The sequence below is a fragment of the Panthera pardus genome, unplaced genomic scaffold (assembly GCF_024362965.1).
Source record: "Panthera pardus isolate Hobbes unplaced genomic scaffold, ASM2436296v1 HiC_scaffold_16, whole genome shotgun sequence".
In the NCBI taxonomy this organism is placed as follows: Eukaryota; Metazoa; Chordata; class Mammalia; order Carnivora; family Felidae; genus Panthera; species Panthera pardus.
This window is the reverse complement of record NW_026526721.1, coordinates 20,613,465-20,641,283: the sequence shown is the minus strand read 5'-3', so window position 1 is coordinate 20,641,283 and position 27,819 is coordinate 20,613,465.

Genomic DNA, 27,819 nt, shown 5'->3' with positions numbered 1-27,819 from the left:
CCCTGCTCATGTTGTCTCTCTCTCTCTCTCTCTCTCAAAATAAATAAAACTTTGAAAAAAGAGACTGCTTGTTGGTTTGCCTCTCTCTCTCTCTTTTTGTCCCTTCGATCATTTGTTTTATTTCTTAAATTCCACATACGAGTGAAATCATATGGTATTTATCTTTCTTCGACTGACTTATTCCACTAAGCCTTATACTTTCTCTTTCTACCCATGTTGTTGCAAATGACAAGATTTCATTCTTTTTTATGGCTGAATAATACACACACACACATATATATATAATATACATATACGTATATATGTGGGATATAGATAGATCTAGATCTAGATAGATATATACCCACACACACCCCACATCTTCTTTATCCATTCATGTATTGATGGACATTTGGACTGCTTCCATAGTTTGGTCATTGTAAATAATGCTGCAATAAATACAGGGGTGCAAGTATCCCTTTGAATTAATGTTTTTGTATTTTTTTGAGTAAATACTCATTAGTACAAATCCCGTATCGTAGGTAATTTTATTTTATTTATTTATTTATTTATTTATTTATTTATTTATTTATTTATTTTAAGGATGTATGTACTGTTTTCTATAGTAGCTACACCAATTTGCATTGTACTGATGAAACAAATTGAAGACAATGCAAGGAAAGGGAAAGATACACCACATTCATGGGCTGTAGGAACAAGTACTGTTAAAATGTCTATACTACCCTAAGAAATCTTGCATTCCCATAATGCATACTGATAATGAAGGAGCATATATGAAATTAAGGAAACAGTACCATTGATAATTGAATCAAGATAATAATATATCTAAGAAGAAATGTAACCAAAGAGGTGAAAGACCTATACTCTGAAAACTAGAAAACTCTATGATTTTAAAGCCTAGAGTTACAACAGACTCACTTGGGCCATAATGTCAACAGAACTATATAATGTTCTGTAAATGGTAAATGTACATTAATCAAGTAAAATTCATTAGGTTTAGAGTTCAAAAGATCATACAGCTGTGTACAGGGGAGAAGTGGACATATTAGAGATCACTTAGAACTCTGCCTACCTCACTGGTCATTATCATTGTTCCCCCCTTCTTGTCTTATAACTCTTTCTAATCTTTGGACCTAAAATCATAATTCTTATCTTCACTTTGACCCATGGCTTTCTCCCCTACGACAACATTGGTATCTTCCTTCTAACTCTATCAACCACATCTGTGAGCAAGACCTCCTCTTGCCTTTCATTGGTCCCCCAAGTTCCACAGAATACTTGGCCAACTCTCTCCCTCTCTTCCAGGACATGGACGGATAACATGCTGCAGATAGAAGCTTTGGGTTAGAGCCCCAAATTTGGTGTTTTTGGTACAGTGTTATTTTGGAGTTTTGATTAAAAGCGAGGGGATGTGGCACCTGGATGGCTCAGTTGGGAGAGCATCTGACCCTTGATTTAGGCTCTGGTCATGATCCCAGGGTTGTAGGATGGACCTCTACATCTAACCCTGTGTCAAGCCCCACAAGGGGCTCCACGCTGAGTGTGGAACCTGCTTAAGATTTTCTCTCTCTCTCTCTAAAAATACCATAAAAATGGCCATAAAAAATACCATTAAAAAATGCCATAAAAAATGGCAACATAAGAAATAACAACAAGGGAATGAAAGAGATCTGAGGTTTTTTATTGGACCGTGTATGGAGAAAAAAGGGAAAGGAAAGGAGGCAGGATCGAGAGCAGCAGTGAAGGGAGGAAAGAGAAGCAGATATAACAAACAGCAAAAATTAGTTTAGGTTAAAATTCTTATATTGGCTATAGAATTTTCTTTCCTGACACTAAAACATAAAATAAAAAATAAAATCTAAATACACATGTATCTGTTAGTGCAGTAAAATACTGACACTCTCCTTGGAGAGATTACTGTCGTGTTTTCAGAGTTAGATTACTTGGAGAGAATTACTCAACAAGGCATTTCCCAAAAGGGGACAAAGGTGAGTGGGACAAGGCAGAAGCATTTGTTCTGAGAAAGATGATGGTTATCAGTGTGCAGATTATTTAGAGTTTCATAGAAACGTCAGTCACATAGAGACCAATAAGGAGATGGAAATGAGTAAATGAGTGACATAGGGCTGAACAAAAATGAATGAAGTCTACTTTCTATTCCCCATGACAGAAACTTGCCAAGAGGTGAGAATAATTTTTTTTAATTTTTATTTATTTATTTATTTATTTATTTTAGAAATGCAGACAGCCCATTTTTTTTCCTTAATGAGAGTTTGTCAGTCAGGCTGAATAACAGTTTTAATTAGCCATCCCCCACCCCCCCACCCCCCACACACAAATACAAATAATGTGGACTATACAGTGACCTTTAGGTATTCACGAATGAGAGACTTCTGGGTTTTCTGTTATGTGCATATTTACTAGAATTGTGCTAGTCCAAAATAAATGGTAAGTGCAAAAATGCCTTTGCTGATTTAGGTGAGGAAAAACGCAAATGATATGAATAAGAACAAATAACTTACAAATGTTAATCAATTAGACTTTTTAAAAAACTTAAATATTTAGTTTTATAAATGGCATAAACCTGATGATTGATATATAGTTATTGGTTTCGTTGTATTTGTGAAAAGAGTCTGGTTATTTCATTCTATCATTTGTGACCTGGAAAACAGTAGAGACAAATAATGAGAAAATGGAAAGAAACTTAGTGTCCTGTTGAAACAAAAGCCAAGTTCAATTTTCTGCTGACACTACAACCCTTTTATGTCACAGGTGAACAGCCCTGTACTTGGGCAGCTTTATTATTTAATGGATTTGGGGAAGGAAAGGGGACTTGTGTGGCTTTGTTATGAGATAAGCAAATAAGAGGCAATGATGACAAAGAGAGATTTGATTATATGGGTCATAAAAGTGTTCATTACCACCCTCCCACATTTGTATAAATGTGTCTCACTTTCCAGAGGGACTGCCTAAATACAAGAGTGGCTCTTCAGGAACAAGGAGGGTTTTATTACTCAGGCAGAAGCCCCATAAAGGCCGCCATGAGATTTGCTTGGGTCTATTAGGAAGGGGCCCTCATCACAGAAGGTCTGCAAAACCCCGTATAAGGTGCCCGAGGGAGCTTGAGGAGACAACTTACTCCTTATAATATCTCTGAAAAGGAGATTTTCAGAATCCTGGAAGAGGAAACGTATACTGTTTAAATAGCTTTTAATGAACTGCAAGTATCCGTGAGTTCTTTCCGAGTGGGGTAGGAAGGGGCTGTGTGAGCCACAGAGGGATTTGGGCTCCATGACAACTTCCTGGGGCGATCGCTTTGCTCTGCTATTGGAATTATTTTCCAAAGTAAAGGATCGTTTTTTAAATCTCCATGGGGGAGTGGGTCTTTCCTCACTCACCAAGAAATAGCATTAGTTAGAGTTACAGGAGCTTATTTATAGTGTTTATGTGCAGCCATGTATGTTAAATATATATATATATATATATATATATATATATATATATACATATATACATATATACACATTAGTTGCTCTGTGAGCTGTGACTTGACAAAGCTCCAGGGGTCTTAGCTTTACATTTGCAGCAGTATTTTGAGCAGAGGAAAGAAACAAAGTAAGGCCAGTTATCTTGTTCTATTACATATTATTCTATAGCCCCTAAACCTGATTCACTTGCTATCAACTGTATTGAAAGAAAGGACTGCTTCAAAAAGAGAAATCTTGTAGGCATCGACTGATGGGATAAAGAAGTCGTACAAAAACTACTAGCCATGATTGTGTTGTCTCTAGTAGAGAAAACTGTGGCTTTGGATAACATCAATATACAATTTTTCTTTCATTTTGGTTTCAGTCAGACCCTACCCCATCAACCCAAAAGCGAAGAGCTTTCACAGCGAGCTTTGGTACCATATTGACCTCTGGCTGTTCCTACTGGGGCACATGTGTTGTGCATTCACAAAGCTACCAACCAGTTTTGCTTAGGAGATTGACCTTTGCTTGTGATGAAAACCCTCGAAAGCATGTTGAAAACAAAAAGGATTTTTTTTCTTACTTTCTGAGGAAAATAAGCAGATCATCTGAAGCCTTCATCTGTGATCCCATGACGCCATTCTGATGGAGCAGGACCCAGCTACGGTCATGGCCTAGGGTCAAAGTCACACGTTACCAATGTAAGAGGAAAATCGCAATCCTTTATTTATGAATTGTCCCCTTCTCATATGAGCCACATTTAAGATAGTGTGGACTTTTAATTTATAAATGTATCATGTTTGCTTTACTCTTGATTTTAAAATTTTCTGTAAGTTATGAAAATCCATAGTGTGCTCCTCTTTGATAATCAACGTGTTTTGAAATTCTGGAATTAGGTGCAGACAAAATTTTTGCCAGCATTGGAAGCGTTGAAATTTCTACAAAATGAAATTAAAACATGTGCTCTTACAGAGTTTTTTAAGGAAAGAAATACACGTTCTGACTTTCATATCATACTGCCACCTGCAATAAATTAGTCTTTAGGTAGTAAAGTAAGAAAAATATTTTGCTTCAAATAGAAAAATAATAAAGAGTTTACCTAGCATGATAGAAATTAAAGGCTACAATCATAAGAAATAAATTGCTTTGACTTTAAGATTTCAAAACTAAATATGTGCTATGGTCAACTTTGACATTTTTGGAGATGCTAAAAACAGGAGCAGGTTTACTGGGTGTTCACTGTAGGCATCGGTGTTAATTTGAGTCGTTTTAGAAGCAGATGTTAAATGTGTAAGGTTTTTACTAGGGAAATAACTGCAAAAGAAAATAAGGAAAGACTCTGGGAAGTTGGGAGATCAAACCCCAAGTCTGATATGCAAGTGAAGCAAGCCTGAATCCAAGTAAAGAAGAGAAGAGAAGCAACTCAGGAAGAGACATCCTAGCCTGTCATGCAGGCTAATGTGCATTTGGTATATATGCCAAAAAGTTTTGAGCTGAGGTCAGCTGACAATGGAATCCCATGTTTCTCAGGGAAGGGTCTGCCTTAGTTTCCCTGCCACATTCAGTTATCAACAAGGAGCAACCAATGGGAAAAATGTCTTGGCACACATCGCAGGGATGAATTTCCAAGCAAAGCCACTAAGGTCCTATGTTGATTAGGTTTCCTGTAGCCAAGGGTTTGAGAAGCTCATTCTCATCGGCTGTCAGGAAACTATTCTAGGTGTGTGTGGAAAACCAAGAGTCAAAAACAGAATGTGTTGCCTTTCTACGGAAACCTACAATCAACTTTGAAATCTGCTTTGATGTTTCCCATATCAAAAATATAAATAAATCAAAATCTTTTTTGAGATGTCGTTCTGAGCAATTACCTGCCTATTGCTCTCCTCTCCTTCCAAAGTGTATCCCTGTAGGACTGCTGACAATATTGGCTCTATCTTTGGCCCTCCATTTTGTTCATGTTCGCTCGATGACCCCCACTGGGGCTATGCGTTCTGAACCTCTTGGAAATTAATACACATACTTTAGAAATGCCCATTAAGGCTAGGTATGTTTTGGCCTCCCATGAATCTGTTAGCAAGAGCGTAGTCTTTCCCCTTCCTGATGCACAAGTGGTGCCATGAGATCAAATTAAAGGATAGCTGTCAATTAAGTGCATGCCAAACCCTTTGAGGTGCATGTGAAAAACTTTGATCTCATTAAATTGCCGTTTTGTGTGTCCTATTGCTCTATGAAATCTGTGGACCGAAGTCCAGACTCTGCAGAGAATAACTTCGCAGCTGTTGTGCCTCCTTCTCTGCCTGATCCCCCCTGTCAGTACATTACCCTGAATAAAACACTATGCAAATTGTATGGAGTCACTCCCTTTATTTTCTGGTGTCAAAATGCCTTTTCAGTTGGGGGAATACTCTACCGTCCACTGCCCCACTTTCTAGCAACCCCACATTCCAATGTTTATGCCAAGAATTACATCTTCCCCTCTTCACTATCAGTGAAAACAGAATATTCCCTAAATCTTGGCATGGTTTTTGGCCAAGTAAGAAAAAGACAGATGGAGTAGACATTTTCAGACTCCCTCTTCTTCTAATGGTCTACATTCTTTTAAAGGAAGTGGTATGTTGGATTGCATATAGCTCGGCTGCTTTAATTGAATAGCAAAGAGTTCTGACCTCTGTAAGTGGGAAAAAGGAAGGGGTTAGCATGAGGATCTCACTCTCTATATGATCTCACTGCTTTACAGGTGTGGAATTTCTGTAAATCAAATGTTTGTAAGTTGCAAACACAAGAAGCCTTACGTCACCGTGTGCTTTTTGTCTACACTTTCATCCTCCCTCTATTGATTCACGCTTTCTACAGTACAGATTATGCTACATAGAACATTGTGTTTCTGTGGGTGGGGAGGGGTTGGGAATGGGTATTGGAGAACACTGCAGAATTGTTGTGTCTTCACATTACTGAATATCCAGCAGATCAGTGAGAAAGCAGTGGACAGAGGCTGGGAAAAGTCAGAGTAGGGAAGGAATGACACAAAGGAAAAAAAGTATCCATTTTCAAGGAAGAGTCCTGAAATAGACATTGAAACATTTGAATTCTAATCTATCTTGAATATGTATTAGCTGTGTGGTGGTAAACAACAACAACAAAAATCTAGCTAATGCTTGCATTGAATAAATCAGAAAAATAATTGTAACAAGTACTTGTAAAATCTTTGAAAACCGTAACCCCTATACAGACTAAACAAATGTATTGTACATTATCGCATGGCAATAAATATTTACACATATTTCTATTGTTCACAAATTTATATTCCCATGATCTGTAAAACTTAATTATTTGGTCACTGATATAAATGCTTTCATCTGAGTAAACTCATTCCCCATACGTATTACAGAAGCACAGCTCTAACATAAATGATCAGTTCATGTAACAAACAGATTTGTTTCAGGTAGACTTAGAATCAAGGTGAAAATAATGCTGCCATGACTCTGCTTCCTTTTCTCCAGTCAGCGTATCTACACTTCTCTTTTCGTATATACTTTTTTCATTTTTCCGGCAGAAAGACAATTGCCTACCCAAGAAGGATAACTCCTGGAAATCATACCCTATTTATTTGTTATTTTCTATATAAAATAATACTTACGGCTAATGATCCAAAAGGAAAATAGTACTCCCCATCGTTCTCAGAAAGAACCTTCGCAGGATAATTCTCACTGGTCGACCTGAGTCTTAGTGCTTGTTTTTGAATCATCCTTCCAATAGGGATGCCCTGTCATAATTGGCCTGGTTTAAATGCTCAACTTTGTTGCCATGTGGAACATAATATAAAAAATGGCCTTTCTGCAGGGCCACAATTGAGAGAAATTTCAAAGAACCAGTGAAAAAGACTTGAGGGGTCTGTAGCTTAATTTGAATTGCTGACATAAGGAAATAAATACCAATCTATTATATTTATAGTGTTGGAATTAGAAGAAGAAAATTGGAGACTGGTTTTGTTAGACAAAATTCTGACAGCTAGAAACCTGTGCACACACTGGGGCTCTGGGAGAAAAGCGAATGGAAAGGAACTGGAAAAGACTTCAGGCATAGGAGGACACTAATGTGCCTTACGTTGAAATCGTGACTTTACCTTCAGTATCACTTCATATCTAATGTTTCCCTGAAAATGTGATTATGAATTAGGGATTCTATAACATCCAATCTACCTTACCCAGTTTGGGCAGTTCCACTCCTCCAGGTCAAGTGGTCTATTCCTTTTTTCTTTTAAGTTTATTGATTTATTGGGGCGCCTGGGTGGCGCAGTCGGTTAAGTGTCCGACTTCAGCTCAGGTCACGATCTCGCGGTCCGTGAGTTCGAGCCCCGCGTCGGGCTCTGTGCTGACAGCTCAGAGCCTGGAGCCTATTTCAGATTCTGTGTCTCCCTCTCTCTCTGCCCCTCCCCCGTTCATGCTCTGTCTCTCTCTGTCTCAAAAATAAATAAACGTTAAAAAAAAAAAGTTCATTAATTTATTTATTTTATCCTGGGGTGGGGAGGGGCAGAGAGAGAGGGAGAGAGAGAGAGAATGCCAAGCAGGCTCTACGCTATCAGTACAGAACCCGAGGCGGAGCTTGATTTCACGAATCATGAGATCATGACTTGAACCAAAATCAAGTGTTGGATGCTTCACCGACTGAGCCACCCAGTCACCCATCGGGTGATATATTTCTTATCAAATTCTACTCCAATGTGGGACGATCTAAACAGGAACAGAAAAATCAAGAAGAAACTCCATGTCCTATCTCTCCTACTGTTTCTCCCTATAGTTTCCAAAATATTTTTCTTTTAAGTATATATTATAATATGTTTAAAATGGCATGGGATTTTTCAATGATCAGTTTTCTTGAAAACTTTTTTTTTTTATGTAAGCCAATAAAAATAATGACTACTCCTAGTGCTTTCTAAAGCGTGATGGTAGGTAGAACTGCTTTCTTTTGACAAAGTCTTATATTTTGTCCCTTCTTTTCCCTGAATAGCTTCGTGTTCATTTCTTACAGTGATGAATGTACTGTATACCTTAAGGCAGTTTTAACTGTAATCAAGGAGGTGGGAGTGATCCACGCAGGAAATTACAGTAAATTTTAAGTACATGTTGGTCCTTACAGCGTGCTCACTCATCTACTCAGGGAAGTAACTACTCATTTTGTTGTATTTTTGAAATTTGTTCTTTTAAAGTGACTAAATTATAATAATCTTCTACACATTTCCTTTATAATGTACTCATTACCTTAGCTGGAAATGAAATACTTAAAGACCCCAGTCTCACAAGAGTCATACATTCTAAATGTAAGTAATTACCGAAGTTTGAAATAGAAATACTTCATCTATTTACCATTTCATTTTCTGATTAAGTACTGGAGATTTTGAGTAGTGCCGGACTGCAGGGGAAAAAAATCCTTTACTAAATTAAAAAAAAGTTCTTTTTAGCTTTCTTTTTTCTGAGATTCCGGATTTTTCTTTGAGGGAGGAAGAAGAAAAGTTTAATGTTAGGGCAGAGTGGCACCAATCTTTATTTGAATTTGCTGTCAAAGATAGTCCAAGACGTTAACAAATTGGAAAATAAATTACATGATTTTAGTTAGGTGTATGTTGAAGAAAGGATGGATGAACGAATCAATGGATGAATGAGGCAAACCATCTGTCTTGCTGCCCAGGGTTCTTTCAGCTATTCTACATGAGGCTGTTTGTGCCCTTTTAATCAAACGGCAGGCATTGAGACTCTCTCACTCCAGACCCTCTACCCCTCCACCTCTGACCCAGCTCTCCTCTTTCTCAACATGTGGACTCTGCATGTCTCCTTCTGGCCTGCTTCTCAAGAAAGCAAAAATGACAGATCTTGGAGGCTTTCATATGGGAGTTTGATGTCCTTAAGTTTTAGTTTTACCTAAGGAAGGTGTCTGATTCATTGGATTTGTTTATAAATTCCATTAAGCTGCTGAACACCAAAGAAATTCATGAATCTTTACCATGACTAATGTAATTAACATGTAAATATACAAATTTCAGTTGTTTGTGCCATGTGTATAAAAGGTGGGTATAAATAATCCAAACTGGAGACAAAAGCAAAATTTGAACTATTTTATAATCTCGTCACTTTCCAGAAGATCTATTTTTTATTATAGCCTTCCTGGGGTAATTTGTCACATAGAACGTCTCCTGCTGACCTGCTTTTTAAGAAGGTGGACCGATTTTGAACAAATGAAGTGTTAGCTAAAGAGCACAAAATATTCTTTATATTTAATTTTTAATATTTCGTCCTTTTTGCTTCAGATATAAATCAATATAAATAAAGGATGATTTTAACAATATTAAATTCAAAGGTTATAGTAGAAAATCGTCAGGGGATACGTAATGGCGCATAAACAGTATTAAAGCCAGTTTACGATCTAACTGATGTTATACAGCTATAGAATAGTCCACATTGTATGAAACGTTATAAAACAATACAGAGTCTACATATAGGTATGATGCCAGAAAAAAGCTATATCGATATGAAGGACAAACTTGAGTAAGTTGACTACTTACGATTGTGCCTCATCATATCATCATCATAAGCAGCAGCACAGCATAGTTATGCTGAACTCACTACATACAGCATTGCATTTCATTTAACACTCTCAATAACTCTTTGACTTATTTATAATTACATTCTAAATATAGGAAAATGAGAATCAGAGAGATCAGGTAACTTATCTCAAGACACACAGCTAGAAAATGGCATCCAACAGGAATTGACTACAGGTTTCTCTTCTTCTAGATCTCTTGCTATCATCTCCTGCTATGCATCCTACAACTTCTCTCAGGCACTCACCTGCGAGTCAAGATATTTACTTGATTTTGCCGCCATATTTCACATAACCTTGTTTTTTCCCTTGCACAGATGGCCTCCATGGAAATTCTCCAACACCCACTTCTACAGTCAAATGTTTTCTTCAATTGTGTATGAAATGGAGGTACAGTATTCCTCACTGTCAACTTAGCTGAAACTAAGATTCTTGGCACATAAGTTTTACTTCTTCTATGTTCTCAGAGTGTTATCCTTGCCACGTCATAAATAATTTTTTTATCTCTTACCTTTGGCAAATTATCATCACTGAAATCCAACATGTTGGAAAATTTAGAAATAAAATACTGCCTGAGACTTTGAGATATGGAAGCCAGTTAGATTTGCCCTACACAGTACTCATTCTCTAAGGGCCCTGCCATTTCCAGATCACTTAGATCCTGATACTAAAATATATGAACTTAAAGAGAGGCAAAATCAGGAAAAAAAAAAAAAAAAAAACCTGGTTCGAGATGTACAAAGGACAAATCTCATTAGAAGGATTTACAATCCAATTATATAAGTTCTAAGAGACTGGGCAAATTATTGAGGCTATTCATATTATTTTACTAGAGCAGAATTTCACTGTATTGAATAAAAGAATTATTACCTAGACCTTGAAAGAACTGTTACCGATCTTTGTTCTAATATAATTTGATTTACTTATAAAGTATTTCCTAAAGCTAGTGACAATTGTCACGGTTTGTAATAATAATGTTTCCCTTTTTTTCTTTAAATTCAAATCTTAGACTAGATCTTTGAACAAATATAAGTGGGATTAGTGTTGATATTATTGCTGGTTGAGGATAACATACATTTTTATTTTTAATTGTATTAATGATTAATATTTTCTAAATATTATTTTATAACTATTTCTTTATATAATTTTGTTCTGGTTAAAACCTATCTAAGGTAGGAAATAAAATGGAGAAAGCAAGATGGGAAAAAAAAAAAACTTCGCAGATCACAGTGTTTTTCATTTTAAACTTCAAAGTTTCTCTTGCATTTGAACTAACAGTTCTCCTCTTTAGCAAGAATAAAGGAGGTGGAGGAGTTGATGAGGGAGCAGAGTTAAATCTTTTAAGAACCTGTGTAGACATGTCTCTTGAGAAATTAAAGAATATTATATATGGAAATGCTTCACTGCTAATTAAAACTGCTGCGCAGTTCTGAAATAAAGCTTAGATAAGGTGTCTGAAACTCTGATTTCTATTCTCAGTCAAATTCTGACTCACTATGCAAATTTGGGGATTTTCCTTAATCCCTTCTTATGATTCCTTTCTCTAATTTCACCAGCAAAGAATTACCTCTCTTAATTATATATATTTTTAATAGAAATGACGATCAGTTTCATATGCACCCTGATTCATTCATTCAAAAATGTCTTTATTAAGTGCCCATGAGCTACCAGTTGTTCTAAGTGCTAGCATACAGCAATGAGCATGAGAGTCAAGATCTCCATTCTGAGGGAAACTTATAGGGAGGCAAGTCGACAATAAATGAGCAAAAACATAAATGAATCTGATAATTTGAGGTTGTGATAGGGATTGGAAAGAATTCAGGGTTCTGAAACAGAATGATAGGGAATTGTTGCATTTCATTGTTAGGGAAGGTTTTTCTGAGAAGTCGACAGCTAAGAAAAGACATGAATTTTAGAAAGCAGTGTTCTCAGTGGAGGACAAGGCCAAACAAAGGAGGAAGTTAGAACGTTCAAGAAACATATCCCTGTCACTTCAAGCTTGGTTAACAAAAATTCCCATGCATGATCCTCTGTGTCTGTCTCTAGTTCAGATATGTAAGCAGTAAAAACTTTGAAGGTTGCCTGTTGAAACTGGTGGAACCAGAACTTCAAAAGATTTGACCTATTTAGGGGCACCTGGGTGGCTCATTTGGTTAAGCATCCGACCTCAGCTAAGTTAATGATCTCACGGTTCGTGATTCAAGCCCCTGTTGGGCTCTGTGCTGACAGCTCAGAGCCTGGAGCCTGCTTCAGATTCCATGTCTCCCTCTCTCTACCCTTCCCCTGCCCACGCTCTGCCTCTGTCTCTCTCCCAAAATTAATAAATTAAAAACTATATTTGACCTATTTAATCACCATTAAAAGTGAGCTACAAGACAACCAGCAAGATTAGCTTCAGATTTCATGTGAACAAAAACAAATGTTTATTTCACACCATTGCAAGTTGGAGATGTATCTACCTGTAATATGAGCCAGAATTACCTAAATAATACAGTTGAGAACGAGGCTTTTGTTTTAAGTGCCGTTAGGATGTGCTAACAGATTTCAAGCAGGGACAGTCATGTGATTTTATTTATGCCCCTAAACTACTACTCTGTCTGGTTTGGAGAATGATTTGTGAAGGACCAAGGGCAAGAAACCAGTTAGGAGCAGAATAATCAGAAGTTGATGGTGGCTTGGACTAAGGTGGTGGTCATAGAGATGCAGGAAAGTGAACATATTGCAGATATATCTGAAGACCTGGAAGACAGACAGGATGTGGAGGTGAAGTACTGAGAGTACAAAAGGATCTCCTGACTCTAAGTTTTATGATTTGAGCAATGAGACAAATGTCGGTATTACTTAATTGAATGGAAAGACGGTAAGCAGAATAATCCAGTCAAAACTTATTATTGGAGGGACTTCTGTGACATCTGTGGTCAGAACGTCAGAGCAGATCAACCCATCTCCGTATTGTGCTTCCCCCATAGATGTTTCTGTGAACTCTGTGGTTTGGGTGGGGGATAATGAGACAATCGGTGAGAGAAAAACTACTAACAGTTAGGTGAAATGAAACCTAAGGTTTTCTTATTTTAGGAATTATAGTAAGATTCAAAAATACCTGTATACACTGCCTTTAAAATGGACAATCGAAAATTAAAAAGCAGAATTGTTTCAGAAATGACTAAAAAGTAAGTACTGGTTAATACTTAGGCGTAAGTCTCAATTCCAGTCCCAAATTGTGAATTCCACTAGTTTTCTATCTGTAAGTCACTTATTATCCTTAATCACCTTTATTTGCCCATAAATAGAACAGAATATAACAAATATGTTTTTCTCAATAAGCTTATTATGATCATCAAAATAAAATCCAAGAAAAAGCACTATGCAAATTATAAACCACTATAAAATTGTTGGTTAACATTTCTATGACTAACACTTCCAAAATAAATTCAGGTGGTCAGGGTAAATTCCAACTTTAAGAACAACATATTGTCATATTTTGCTAAAATGATATTTTGTCCATGAAGAAGTTGTGTGGAAAACAGAATACATGAAAAAAGAGTATAAACACAGCACTAATTTCTAAAGACATTTCTCAAATGCACTCCCTTGGAAGTGGAAATCCCAAAATTAATATATTTTGGAATGTTGGAAAGGTTGAAGAAGATAGTTAATTCTATGCCTAGTTACCAGTTTTCCCAAAAAGCAATTCATAGCTTACAATTCAATCTGAAGAATATATATAAACCTAAAGTAGGAAAAATAAAAGACAAAGCATACAACCTATTTTGAAACTACCAGGTGGAAAACTTACCCTTCATTTAATTTTCAAAAAATGCCTAACACTATTGACATCACTAGCATTGTGAATAGTGACACATGCTGGGCATGAACAATTTAAAAACTAATTTTTCTCACTGTCTGGTAAAGACAGAGTCAAACATACACAGTTAGGAAAATGAATGTAGTTGTTGTGACAGAACAATGTCAGACTGGAATTTAAAACTGATTTCAAAATGCTACGTTTGTATGCTGCAGAAATGTCTCTTTTGGAAAAAGTTTTTTGGTTTTTTTGGTTTTGTTTTCAGAAAAAGTCAGAATTTTACAGTTTGATTTCAAGGCATATTTTATATATCTCAAAGTTCAACTCTGGAGAGTACATCTGCCAGAGAGTGAAGAGAAATGAACAAAAGCAAACAAAACAAAATAACTGACCCGTCATAGTATCTAAAATGGCCCTTAAAGCCGTGTCCTGAAATTAGCATCATGGAGTAATCCTCTATCCTTGAGTGTGGGCTGGATCTAGTGACTCTCTGCTAATGAATAAAATACATCAAAAATACCTGTCATTTCCAAGATTAGATTACAAAAATAGCCTTCACTTCTCTCTCTCTCCTCCCCTGCCTCCGAGAGAAGCAAATTGTGACACTGTGAGAGGCCCTTAGGAGAGCCCATGGGGCAAAGAATGGATGTCTCCCTTCGGCCACCAATCAACACGGATCTGAGAGGAGCCAGCAGAAAGTGAGTGAGCTCAGAAACACACCCCCCTCTTGCTGAGCCTGGAGATGGCTGCATTCCTTCTTCCACCCCTTGAATGTAGCCTTCAGAGAGATCTTGAATCACAGGCACTCAGCAGAACTTCATCTGGGATCCTGACTCGCAGGGACCCATAGAAATCATGAACAATTGTTGTTTTCAGCCATTATGTTTTGAAGTAATTTATCACCTTCCGATAGATAACTAATACTGGCCTTTACAGCTAAAATTTGGGGGAAATATTTAGCACCATGCTGCTTTACTTAAAACTCTCTATTGTAAAATTTTATTTTTTTTCACTTTGTTCACAAAAACATGCCTCAGAAACGTCATATGTACATATAAAGTCTATTTTATACCATTAGATTTTTCTCTTCATCAGAATATGAAAACTAAAGCAAATACTTTGTCCCCGCCCCCCCCCCCCCCAAAAAAAGTCTTATTGTTACACTAGAGAAAAGTTGGTGAGCAACCAGCGGTAATATTCCGCAATTACAGTCATCCTTTTAAGATTTTTAAGTTACTTTTCAGGAGGAATTTTTTCCAAACCTTTCAGCTTCACACTACATAAGGGTGTGAACGTAAGACAGTTTCTGAAACTAAAGCATCCACATGTGAGTGTTAACAGAGCTTTAAAATGTAAAGGGGAAAAGTTGTAACTGTCGATCATGGCAGCAGTGTGATGTCCTTGCAAACTGTAAAGCAGCTTTCTGATCTAAATTTAGGGAAGCTGGCTGCGGATCCCCTGTTAAATGAGGATTTGAGAAAACAATTGTTCTAGCCACGCATCTGAGCCGGGATAGTGTTGGCAAGATTACCTTCCAAGCAAAGCTTTCAAAAACAGAGGAGGGAACAAAAAGTTCCTGACGTTTGTACCAGTCAGAGATAAAGTGTTACAAACAAGTGACTCCAAATAATTATTTTGAAGTGACTCAGGGATGAATTTTAGATGTCTGCTAATAAAAGGAAACACTGATTTTCCTCTATATTTTTTAGGGAGTAGCCCTTCCATCTGGCTTATTTCCATGAACCAAGACCTAGAAGAATGTTCTAACGTAAACCCTGGTGTGAGATAAGATTTTAAAAACGTTTGTTTGTGACAACTTCAGTTGTTTAATGTGAGAGGCTGAAGGATAGCCATTTAGCCCGCATTCACTGTTTCCCCTTCCATAGCTATTCTTGTCCTTTCTCTGTATATACATATTTACATAAAATAAACTTTTATGAGAAGATGAGTAAGTTAAGAGGTAGGGGTTAACTTTACCTCTTGGCTATTTGGAAAGATGAAAGTATGTTTAATAAGAGAACCACAGCTCTGTCCCCATCAAACACATGATAAATATGGTTTTTAACACAAAGAGGGTTCTTATTTAATAAATTGTGGTGCAATAACCGGGTAAGTACTGAGAAGTGGAACTTAACTAACAAGCAGTTAAGAAAACACTCCATTCAGACAGCATCATTTTGAGACTTGTCTTTGCAACTTGCTGGTTCTCAGTCTTTAGGGAAATCATTTAAGCTCTTTTCATCTTAGTTATCTCTTCTGTAAAATGAAGATGAAAACACCAGCCATCCAAAAAAGTTGGTAAAGATATTTTATCATGTTAATGTATATAACACATTTAGAAGAGAGGTTGGTTCCTACTAAGTTCTCAACCAATTTTAAATATTAAGAGTTTTAACAGAATAAATTTAGAACACAAATACATATAAATGGTTTTATAATATTCTTTAAAAAATTAATGCTTATTTTTATTTTTGACAGAGAGAGAGAGAGAGAGAGAGAGAGAGAGAGACGGGGGGGGGGAGGGGCAGAGAGAGAGGGAGACACAGAATCCGAAGCAGATTCCAGGCTCCGAGCCGTCAGCGCAGGGCTGGATGTGAGTTTCCAACCCACGAACCGTGAGATCATGGCCCCAGTGGAAGTTGGACGGCCAACCGTCAGGGCCACCCAGGCACCCCTATGATATTCTAAAAGAAAATGCAAAGTTTTATGTTGTTTCAAGATGAATGCACTGGATAACTATTGCTACATATCAAACCTAAACACTTAGTGGTGTAAAATATAAGTTATTCATCATCACTCATGTGTCTTCAGGTTATGGTTAGTGCTTCAACTTTTCTAGGCTCAACTTTGAGCAGCTGCAGGGGTCCTGGGAGTCAGCAGTGAAAGGTCAGACACAGCAAGCCTGTTTCTGCTCCACATATCTGTCATCTTCCTCAGGGAACCATCACACTAGTCCATTCCCATGGCAATGTCAGAGGCAAAACTGAGTAAGGAAAATCCTGAAAGATGTCCTAAGTCTTAGGCATGACACAGGCACTTTCTTTAGTTCTCCTGAAATCTTTTGGTTATCACAGGTCACATGCCTGACCATGAAACACAGGGTAGGGAAATAAAATCTGCCGTGTTGGTGGGAAAGACTGCAAAGTCACATAGCCAAGGTGGGAGTACAGGGAAGAGTATATGATTGGGGCCAAAAATGCATCTATCTGTTCACAAGAGAAAAGTCCTTGCAAGGACATTACGAAGTAAAGAGTAATATGAACTCTATGTCCGAGCATAAAAAAGGCAAGCAAAATTAAGGCAAACAATAAAATTAAATTCTTTATTGCCAAAGTCAAATAAGGTTGAGATATTTCAATATAAAAAGATAAGAAAATCCAATGGAAAACATGAAAATGGAGAGGAAAACATGGAGAAGCAGACACTCATAGATAATTCTAGATGGGGCCTAACTAGGTAAAATTTTCTTGTGGTCATTCTTTCACTGTAATTCAAAAGTCACTGAAATTATTTACATTATGCCTATTATTCCTACAACAAATCATATTCTAAAACTCTTGTCTAGGGGGGTATCAAAGATGCATGCATACATTGATGTATAATATCACAAATCAAAATAAAATTCACAATATTAAAACATCTTGAAAACAGGTATTATTTTAAATAGGCTCTAATGAAATATATATCACAAGTAACCAAATAAATAGTCACGTTGTAGAAGTAAAAAGTTCTTCACAATGTTTTGTTAAGTTGACATTTTTCAAAGTAAGTCAAAATTAAATAGTGATATTAAATATAAAAACTACTCTTGGATAGTCATAATACACACTAGTCCATTAAAGACTCTGAAAAGCGATGCAGTGGGGAAAAAAAAGCAAAACACAACTTCCTGAGGATATTTGACATCATAATCACCAAATTAGCTCAATAACATCTATTAACATCTGATGAATTACAGCTCAATATAATATACTTTTTAGAATCATTATGCTAAATTTACCAAAAGAAAGTGGTAAAAAAAATCATAAGTAGAATTATACATGATCAAGATGACAATTTTTAACCATATAAAACTGAATTTAAAAATTCAGAAAGAATATTATTTTTGTACACTGTAATGTGCATATTTAAAATACATAATACTGTACTATCATATATAATTGTGTGTGTGTGAGTCTATGGAGAGAGTTTAAGAGAAAGAGAGAGAAGGAAAGAGAGATAGGTAAGTGTATGGGTAGAGAAGCTTTGTGCGGAAGTAAAAATTTATATTCTGGAGTTGAACAACTCAAACTCAGCCCATCACTAAATGGCAATCACCTTTTTTTTAATTAAGAGTTTTTAGGTTTTTTAAAATATATATATTATACAATGAATGTGCACTTATATGATCAGAAAGTGATAATTATAGAAGTAAATATTTTTGGTACATTTATATTTCTAAATGGAATTTATAAAAAAAAAATATGACCCTGAAAAACAATGTTAGCAGTTACTAAAATGCAAACTATCCTATGAATTTGTAAAAGTAAAAATAATAATAAAAAAGATCCTCTTGAACAATTCTTATTTAGAGATATAGTTCTTAAGTAGAACCCTTTATCTCATCTTTATAAAAGTGTTCTTGAATGTTTTTAAAACCCTGTCTTTAGATTTCTTTAACATTATTGTTAGTTCTCTAATTTATCCAGTGGTGACGGTCTCCAATTCTCCCAAATTACTCCTCAATAGTAGTCAAGAGTTTGAGTTTGCATTGTATATTTTTCACGGGTAGAGCATTTAAAATGCAATCTTCTGAGGTTTATTCTATGTGGAAAAAAATAAGCAACAGAAATTTTGTAGGAATTCATGCAAATAGAGAAAATGAGGACGTTAGCCAGCTTTATTAAACACATCAAGCATTCAGGACTTTCTTGATGTTCTTATACTCCCATGCGATGTAACTCCATAGGCGTTTCATAAAGCTTTACCTGGACAAAACGGTGTAGACAAGGCCAGTAGCCAGAGTTGTGATGTGGAGCTCAGTGAAGCCAAACGTGAGACAGAAGTGAAAGATTGAAAGCTTGGGACGCACTGTGCTGAGTGGGCAGATGTGTTTTTTTTCTTGTTTTGCTGCTTTTCAACTCAACAAGGCTTACTCTGGAATAATTTAACGTGGCAAATCGATATAGAGAACCAACATTTTACTTTTATGTTTGAATTTTATATCTGAGATTATTCCTATATTCACTGAAAGCATTCGCATGTCAACTGTGGTCAACACCGCCAACAGCTCTTGAAGGGGAGTGAATCTCTCACTTTTAAGTTGTAGACACAAGAAGTGGCCGACTGCAGTGTTTATTCCCTAATGCTTCAGGGATAAGAATAAATATTTTGGGATGTAAACCACAGCGAAGCTATTTCCTCAGTAAGGAGGGTGTGTGAAGCCAGTTTTGTGAACAGATGAGGACTTGGCCCCTGGCTCCTGAGTGAAGAGAGGAAATGAAGGAAAACAATGGCTGTAGGCAGGACAGAAGCTACGCGTTACCCACATCGGAAGCTGACTTCGCACTAATTGCAGGAGAACAGCTTGAGACTCAGAAAGCTTGCACCAGTATTCATCTTAGCACCTGGAAGACCAGAGAGCCAACTGAATTGCTCCCAAAACCCGGAAGATATGAGCTGAAGAGTCACGGAGTTGGCATGGTCAGCAAGACAAGAGGATCTCTTATTTCTGGGAAAATGCTGAACCGCGAAATTAGATATTTAAGATTATTTTTTGTAGGACTTGTAGTTTACACATCCAATCTACAGATTTACATCCTTATTAATTTTTCTCCTGATAACTTTGGGGGTCTACAGGAGTAAGGAGCATTTCAATGCCCAATGAAGATTTTCTAAGATGTGGTTATTGTGACTACAGCTAAGGGGGGTGTCTGTGTTTCTCAATAAGCTATCCGTAGACTGTCAATGCCATGTTTTAATGGTTGTATTCTTTTTTTTAATGTTTATTTATTTTTGAGAGAGATAGAGAGAGAGCAAGAGCAGACAGAGCATGAGTGGGGGAGGAACAGAGAGAGGGAGACACAGAATCTGAAGCAGGCCCCGGTCTCTGAGCTGTTAGCACAGAGCCCGACATGGGGCTCAATCTCAGGAACCTCGAGATCATGACCTGAGCTGAAGTCGGGTGCTTAACTGACTGAGCCACCCAGGAGCCCCTTAGTGGTTCTATTCTTAGTGGAGATAATTACCTCCCAGTATTTCTCTCTCCCTTTGATTTATCTGGAATCTGGCTTACTTTAAAAAATATATATCATTTTTTCAGTCTCCCCTCATTTTGTTTTATTTATTTTTAAAATTTTATTTTCTTTTATTTTTTTTAAATTTACATCCAAGTTAGCATATAGTGCAACAATGATTTCAGGAGTAAATTCCTTAAAAATATATCATTTTAATTTCATTAGCTATGCTAGGTAAAGTGTGGTGGTCACTTTCAAGACAAAAGATTTCTACCACTTATAATATTCAAGAGTCTTTACACATACGGAGGTGGCATATTTTCCTAATTGTTATTAAATTCATTTTTTCTGGCAGAAGTGAACTTAAAATAAGGGAAATATTTATTCATTCACTTTCCTTGCTCTGCTATAACATCCATCTCTCTTTAATGATACTTCAATGTGTCCAATAAGGTCAAGATAGTCAGAAACCATGTGTGGCTGCTTCTAAATTTATTCGTGAAGGCACCACAAGAATAACACTTAACCAGGATGTTTTTGTTAGCCTCCTGCCATGTCTTGAATTTCTCTTCCTACCCTGCTGTAAATTGCTCATCCCTTAACTTCATTCCATAACTCTATCAAGCACTGTCATGACTAATTTGTGTTCATTGCTTCGGATTTACCGTGATGTTGAGTGTTATTCATCCTGGCTTGTAGAAGCTTAACCCTTTTTGGCTTCTTGCTTCTGCGCCTGGCCAGTATTGCTACTGGAAAGCCTCTTGGCTGGACATTACTTACCAAGTGAATCTCTTTGTCTTGCCCAAGTTCTGAAACGTTGGCCTCCTGACTATATCGAGCTTTTGTTCAGTCTTATACTTTAGCCAAGACAAGCACTTGTTATGAGAAAAATCAGTTTAACCAACCAGGGTTCTATTCTTTCATCGCTCTGATTGTACCATAGATATAGAATCCCTACTTAAAGTGCTAATTATTGCATATGGGATTATAGATTCGAGTAGTCCAAATGGACCTTATCGTTCCCCCAAGTTCAATTGTTTTCTTCCAGAGAGCTGGAGATGTTAAGCTACTTGTTTCCAGTCATACAATTTTATACTACTAAAGGCTTGTATAAAAAGCAAGATGTGTGATTTCAATCTAATTCTATTTTTTCTAGAATTATTCCTTCGAAGTAATATGCTCATTTACTTTGATAGCCACATTCATTTTCCCAAGTGACGAATATTAACTTTAGACACACAGGTATTTCTTATGTAGAGAGTTGTTCAGTGAAGTCGTCCTTCTGACTTACAAATATATGTGTAACTATCAATCTAATCATTTTCACAGTCTCCCAAGTATTTCTGTGCCTGTGACACGAGTGGGGGGTGGGGGTGGGCACAGCCTTAAGCAAAAACAAGAAACTCACAAGGATAACTCCTCTGCTCTCTGATTACTTTTGTGTGCCCAGTTTCTTTTTTTTTTTCTCTAAGCAATTCCTTTTAATAAAACTATTTGGGGGCAAAATAATGTATCTACTGGTCTCAATCATGCACATATTGAGAAGTGAAATAAAAGCAACTTCTGACAGCTGTCACATCAGAGACAGGATCTAGCTTATGTTGAACATAAGCAATATCATAGAGTAATGTATGACAAAGCCACTATGTGTTGGTGACCATCAAGACAAAAGACCACAATTATATCTGAGTAAGAAACCACACACACACACACACACACACACACACACACACACACACACGTCTAAACCACAAAAGTGACCAAATATCCCCCTCTCGTGGCCAAAATGAGGAATTGCTCTTTATTTACCATTTGGAGCTTTAACTTAACTCCTTTTAATACTTCTTTCCTCCTAGATAAAAGTTAAGACGCAAGATCACATAATTGCTTCCATTTTCTCACAGCATCAAAGGCAGAATAAAACTTCACTTCTCTTTAATCTCCCCAAAATTTCCTACTTCATGCACAAATCATATAATAACACCCTCCCAACATCACTTACTGAGATGCCCCATGATACACTAAGGTATGGGTTCTTCCTCAGCGAAGAGTCAATAACCCAACTTTGACACTACAGGTATATTCAAAGTGTATTTGAAGAAGGGCAGTGGTGTTCCTACAGAGAAATTCAAAAAGTTATGTCTGCAAGAGTTATTTTGTATTTAAAACCATAATTTTGCAATGAACTTTTTTCCCCCAAATCTGAGAGAAGATTCTCTCAGAATAAAAGAAGTTGTGATAAAAAAAACCATTCAATATCCCTGAAATGAATCATATTAGGTATTATCCCACAGAACCTACCATATTTAGTCCAGGGTCCTGTCATAACCAGCACTTCTGTAAGTAGACCCTGCATAAGAAAGACTAGATTCTCAAGAAATCCATATTGCCAATAATGGTGATTTATTTCTATTTTACTAATAGTTATCAGTTACCTGTTAAGCACGAGGATCTACAGCAGATTGGATTCTGAAATAACAGACGTTGAGAAGAGATACTTGTTAGGGATCCACACTTGTAAAAGGAAGAAGGAAGTAAGATGGGTCAGAAAAAGAAATTAAACCATGTTGCAGGATGACAAAGTCTTGGCCAATTGGTGGATATCTCTGGATCCAATATTATCCATTAGAGTGTCCTTCATTGGCCCCACATGCTCATCATTTATACTCCAACTCTCAGTCACTAGATACAGGATGCTCTTTGAGCCACGCGTCACTTCAGACAAGATGACTGACTGTAGCATTAACACACAAATACATTTAAAAGTTACATTAGTTTTAGGGGCACCTGGGTGGCTCAGTTGATTAAGCACCTGACTCTTGATCTCGGCTCAGGTCATGATCTTGTGGTTCATGAGTTCGAGCCCCACGTTGGGCTCTGTGCTGACAACGTGGAGCCTGCTTGGGATTCTGTCTCTCTCTCTCTCTCTCTCTGCCCCTTCCCTGCTCATGTGCGCTCTCTCTTTCTCTCTCTCAAAATAAATAAATAAACATAAAATATAAATAAATGATAATTACATTATTTTTACCTATTTCTTCAGCAATGTCTATTTTATGTTGTAGGGATTTTTTCCATCTTTCCCTGCAGAACTTCAATACTCTGTTAGCTAATTACCTGGTTCTCCACTCACTTTTATTTATTTCAAGACAGACATTGCTGATTCGTTAATTCCTTTCTTTGTCATTCTTAATCCCATTATGATTAAGCATCTCTCAAATTTATGGGCAATTTTCATTCTGTTTTGTTGTTTCAGAATTAAATTGTCCTGGGTATTAAAATCCATGAGACAAATAATCAAAAGTAAGAGAATAGGAATCCTCGGATGTCACCAACAAGGAAATAAGCAAATAAAATGTGTGACAGAATTTTAACATTTACAAAGAACGAGGAAACTTTATATCAGAATTTGCATAAGTATCTCAATGACCTGTCACTGGCTTTTTTTCAAGAGATTATATTATTTATTCATAGTATATGGCAAAAAGAAATCTTTTGCCATCTTTTTTAAAAACTACAAACATAAATACATCAACACACTCGTCACAGATAATGTGCCTACAGCCAGTGGGAGTATGGTTATAAACTAGTTGTTTAGGGTGGATGAAGAGAAGAGGAAAGTGTGGTTGGGGGTCAAGTGGTCCAAGAGAGAAGAGAAATGGGAAAAGAATTTGGGGTGACACGGACGTATTTAGTGAGCTCTGACTAGAGACTTGACATTGTACTTGGCATTTTATAGGTTATTTATTTTCTTCAGCAGAATTGAAATATACATAATATACAAAAAAATTTGCACATATTCGATATACACATTTTGATGAGTTTGGACACATGCATACATCCATGATACCATCTCATAATCAAGGTAATAAACATATCCATCACTTCCAAAAGATTTTTTGTGTTCCGTTGCTTGTGCGCACGTCTGTGTGTGTGTATGTGTGGTAAGGACACAACATGAGATTTATAAGTTTTTAAGTGCACAACACCGTATTGTGAACCAAAGGCACCATGTTGCACAGCAGATCTCTAGAACTTATTCATCTTGTATAACTGTAGCTTTATACCCATTGAACAACTCCCCGATTCCCCGTCCCTGTCTCCCTGGCATCCACCATTCTACTTAATGCTTCTTTGAGTTTGACTATTGTAGACATCTCGTATAAGTGGAATCGTGCAGTATTTATCCTTCTGTGTTTTTCTCTTTTAACTTACCATTCGTGTTACAAAGGGTGATATTTCCTTTTTTTTCCAAGACTAAATAATATTTCATTGTATGGATACACCGCATCTACTTTTATCAGTTCATCTGTTGATGGGCATTTGGATTGTTTCTATATCTTGGCTTTGTGCATAATGCTGCAATAAACATGGGAGTGTGGATATGTCTTTGAGATTCTGATTTCAGTTCTTTTGGCTATATACCCAGGAGGAGGATTGCTGTATCATATGGTAGTTCTAATTTTAACTTAAAAAAAAAATGTTTGTTTACTTTTGAGACACAGAGAAAGCACGTGTGTGTGAGTGAGTAGGGGAAGCTAGGTAGAGAGAGAGGGGGACACAGGATCTGAAGCAAAACTGTGCTGACAGCAGAGAACCCAATGAGGGGCTCAAACTCATGAACCATGGGATCACCTGAGCCACACAGGTACCACATTAACTTCTTAAAGAAACTCGTAGTGGCTGTATGTACTATTTTACATTCCCACCTAGAGTTTACAAGGGGTGCAATTTCTCTACATTTTCAGCCATGCTTGATACCTTTTGTTAGACAATAACCATTCTAACAGCTATTCCTATTTAGGATATCAGACCCCTAATGAGTTGATATCTCATTGTCCTGTTGCTGATTAGTGACGGTGAGCAGTTTTCATATACTTGTTAACCATTTGTATGTGTTCTTTACAGAAATGTCTATTCAAATTTTTTACCCATGTATTCATTGGGTTATTGATTTATTTATTTAGCTATTAAGTTATGGGAGCTACTTATATATTTTGGAAATTAGCCCCTTATATTAACCCGTACATGTGATTTACCAATATTTTCTCGCACTTTGTTGTTTGCCTTTTAATTCTGTTGACTGTTTCCTTTGCTCTGCAGAAGTTTTTGAGCTGGATATAGTTCCACCTGTCTTGGTTTGCTTTTGTTGCTTATACTTTTTGGAATCATATAGATGAAATCATTCCTAAGGTCAATGTCATGAAGTCTTATCTCTACTGAAACTGCTAAATAGACTCATAAAAAGAGAAAAGTCAAGTAAATAAAATTAGAAATGAAACAGTAGACATTACGATCAATGCCACAGAAATACAAAGGATCATAAGAGACTACTATGAACAATTATACACCAACAAATTGAATCATCTGGAAAAAATGGATGAATTGTTAGAAACATGCATCCTACCAAGACTGAATTATGAATAAATAGAAAATCTGAACAAACCAATTACTAATAAGGCAACTGAATCAGTAATCAAAACCTCCCAAAAAAGGCTCAGCACTGGATAGGATATATCATTCAATTTTCAAGTATAAATTTATTAAGGAAATGTTATTATTTGTATTTTACCGATGAATAAGATAAATGTTAGAGAGGCTAAATAACACAGAGCCTGTATACCACAACTACAGATAGCCTGACTCTAAAAACATACTCTTTCCACTGCCTTGTTGGTTCCAAAGCTGACTACGGGGTTATATTCTGCCTAACTGATTGAATTTCAACGTTACATTTTCAAATTTTTAAATATTTAAAGGATGTATTGATAGTACCTCATCACTACATTAGATCAGATTCATCTTCTTTTCTTTCTCTGAGCTGCTTTTTTTTTTTTTTTTGCTTTTTTAATTTTTTTTTTCTTTCTCTCTTTTTTTAATATGAAATTTATTGTCAAATTGGTTTCCATACAGCACCCAGCGCTCATCCCAAAAGTTCCTCAATACCCATCACCCACCCTCCCCACCCTCCCTCTCTGAGCTTCTTTTTTAAAAAAATTCCTTATAAGTTGTCCATTCCCCATTGCTGTTTCCTTGTATTCATTCTCCATCAAACTTTTCTTCACATCTATGGAGCTAGCTGCCTCTCGAACCATTACTTCAAATTCTTTAAAAATTCATTCTGACAATATGTGTCTTACAAATAACTCAAATTCAATGTGTACAAGTTTGTGCTCATAAACACTCCAACCACATCAGTGTTTTCTCGATACCTGTTTGTGTGTCTGCCCAACACCTCATTCTTCTGAAATCTGAAACCAGATGAGGATTTGGGCCCTTGACCCTTTTCTTTTTTTAGGCAAGTATTTAGTATCAAAAAATATATATATCTAAAATACCTGTTAGATTTTAAAACATCCATTAGTTACCATGCCTACGAACATCATCAAGATTTACCTATTATTATATCTTGAAAAGATTATTGAAAAAACAATCTGTCTTTTTCTAGTCACTCTTTATCTAATCTATTCTACCCAATAAGTCCAGGTTGGTCCGGTTAAATACATAATCTGTAAGTAGGGTATGACTGCATAAAAACCATCTGGGATTCTTTGTTTAATGATAATTCCAAATCTTGTACCCTGGCATAAAGACATTCTAGTATTATTTATGATATTCCTTAGACCCAGAATGCTATGCTTTCTCCACTAACAACCATTGTTTCCCATCTTCCCACATGCAATTGAAACCCTGCTTCATTAGCTCTGTCTCATCTAGCCAAGGATGATTTGTTTTATTCTGCTTTTAAAAAGTACTTTGTTTATACATTTCTTAATTATTTATCCAATGCTTCCTTAGAGAATGGATGTTGGTTTCTACATTGTTATACACTTATGGGCAGGCATAACACCATTCTTCACTCTTGCTTGGTCAGCCTCCCTGAAATGGATTTTCCCTACATCTTATCATTAACACTAATTGCCTTGTATTATGTTAGATGCACTAGAAACAGCCTAGAAAAGTGATGTATTGAGGAAATAATTTTAGATAAAAAAAGAGTTAGATTTAGGGGAAAAATAGTAAATGTGGATATTTCCTCAGCTAAAGATTAGATTCCATCTCATCTTATAGGGAGCTCTGGAGTACAAATCACAACATAAAATTCTTCCCACTGTATGGCAAGGAAAAGAAACTTTGGTAATTTCTGTCAGTTCATCATTGGCCTGAAGCTCCCTCCCACTCCCGGGACCAAAAATGTGGAATCCCCTAGATGAGTCAATTTTTGTTGGAGTGTAGGTGGTTTCCAGACAAGATGGCTGCTGTGCATCATTTGCAGCTAGGGTGTGTGTGTATTAACCGGGTGAGATGATATGGCCAGGGCAGTAAAACTGTCTACTCCAATATCTTTCTTACACCATTCAAGTCAACCTTCTTCTCTCATTAAGTTTCAACTTTTTTCTTTTATTAAGTTTACTTCATTCAGGCTCTGTTTCTTCAAGATTTTATTTAATCACAATTTCTGGGAAAACTTATAAGAACAGAGTTAGTGAGACAAAGTAAATTCCCTTCTGCTGCATTTGATATGGAATTTGTAAATTCCCCTCTCTCCTCCACTACTCATTCTAGATTACCCTCCTCTTGGCTAGCAGTTCTTCTGGAATGAGGGCTTCAAAGTGCTTGAGTGGCAGGCATAGATTGACGTTTAACGGAAATCCTACTGTGTCCCCTGGTAGAACTGTCTCCCCATGACAACCAAAACTTGAGATCCACAGAACCTAAAATTATTAGAACAAGAAGC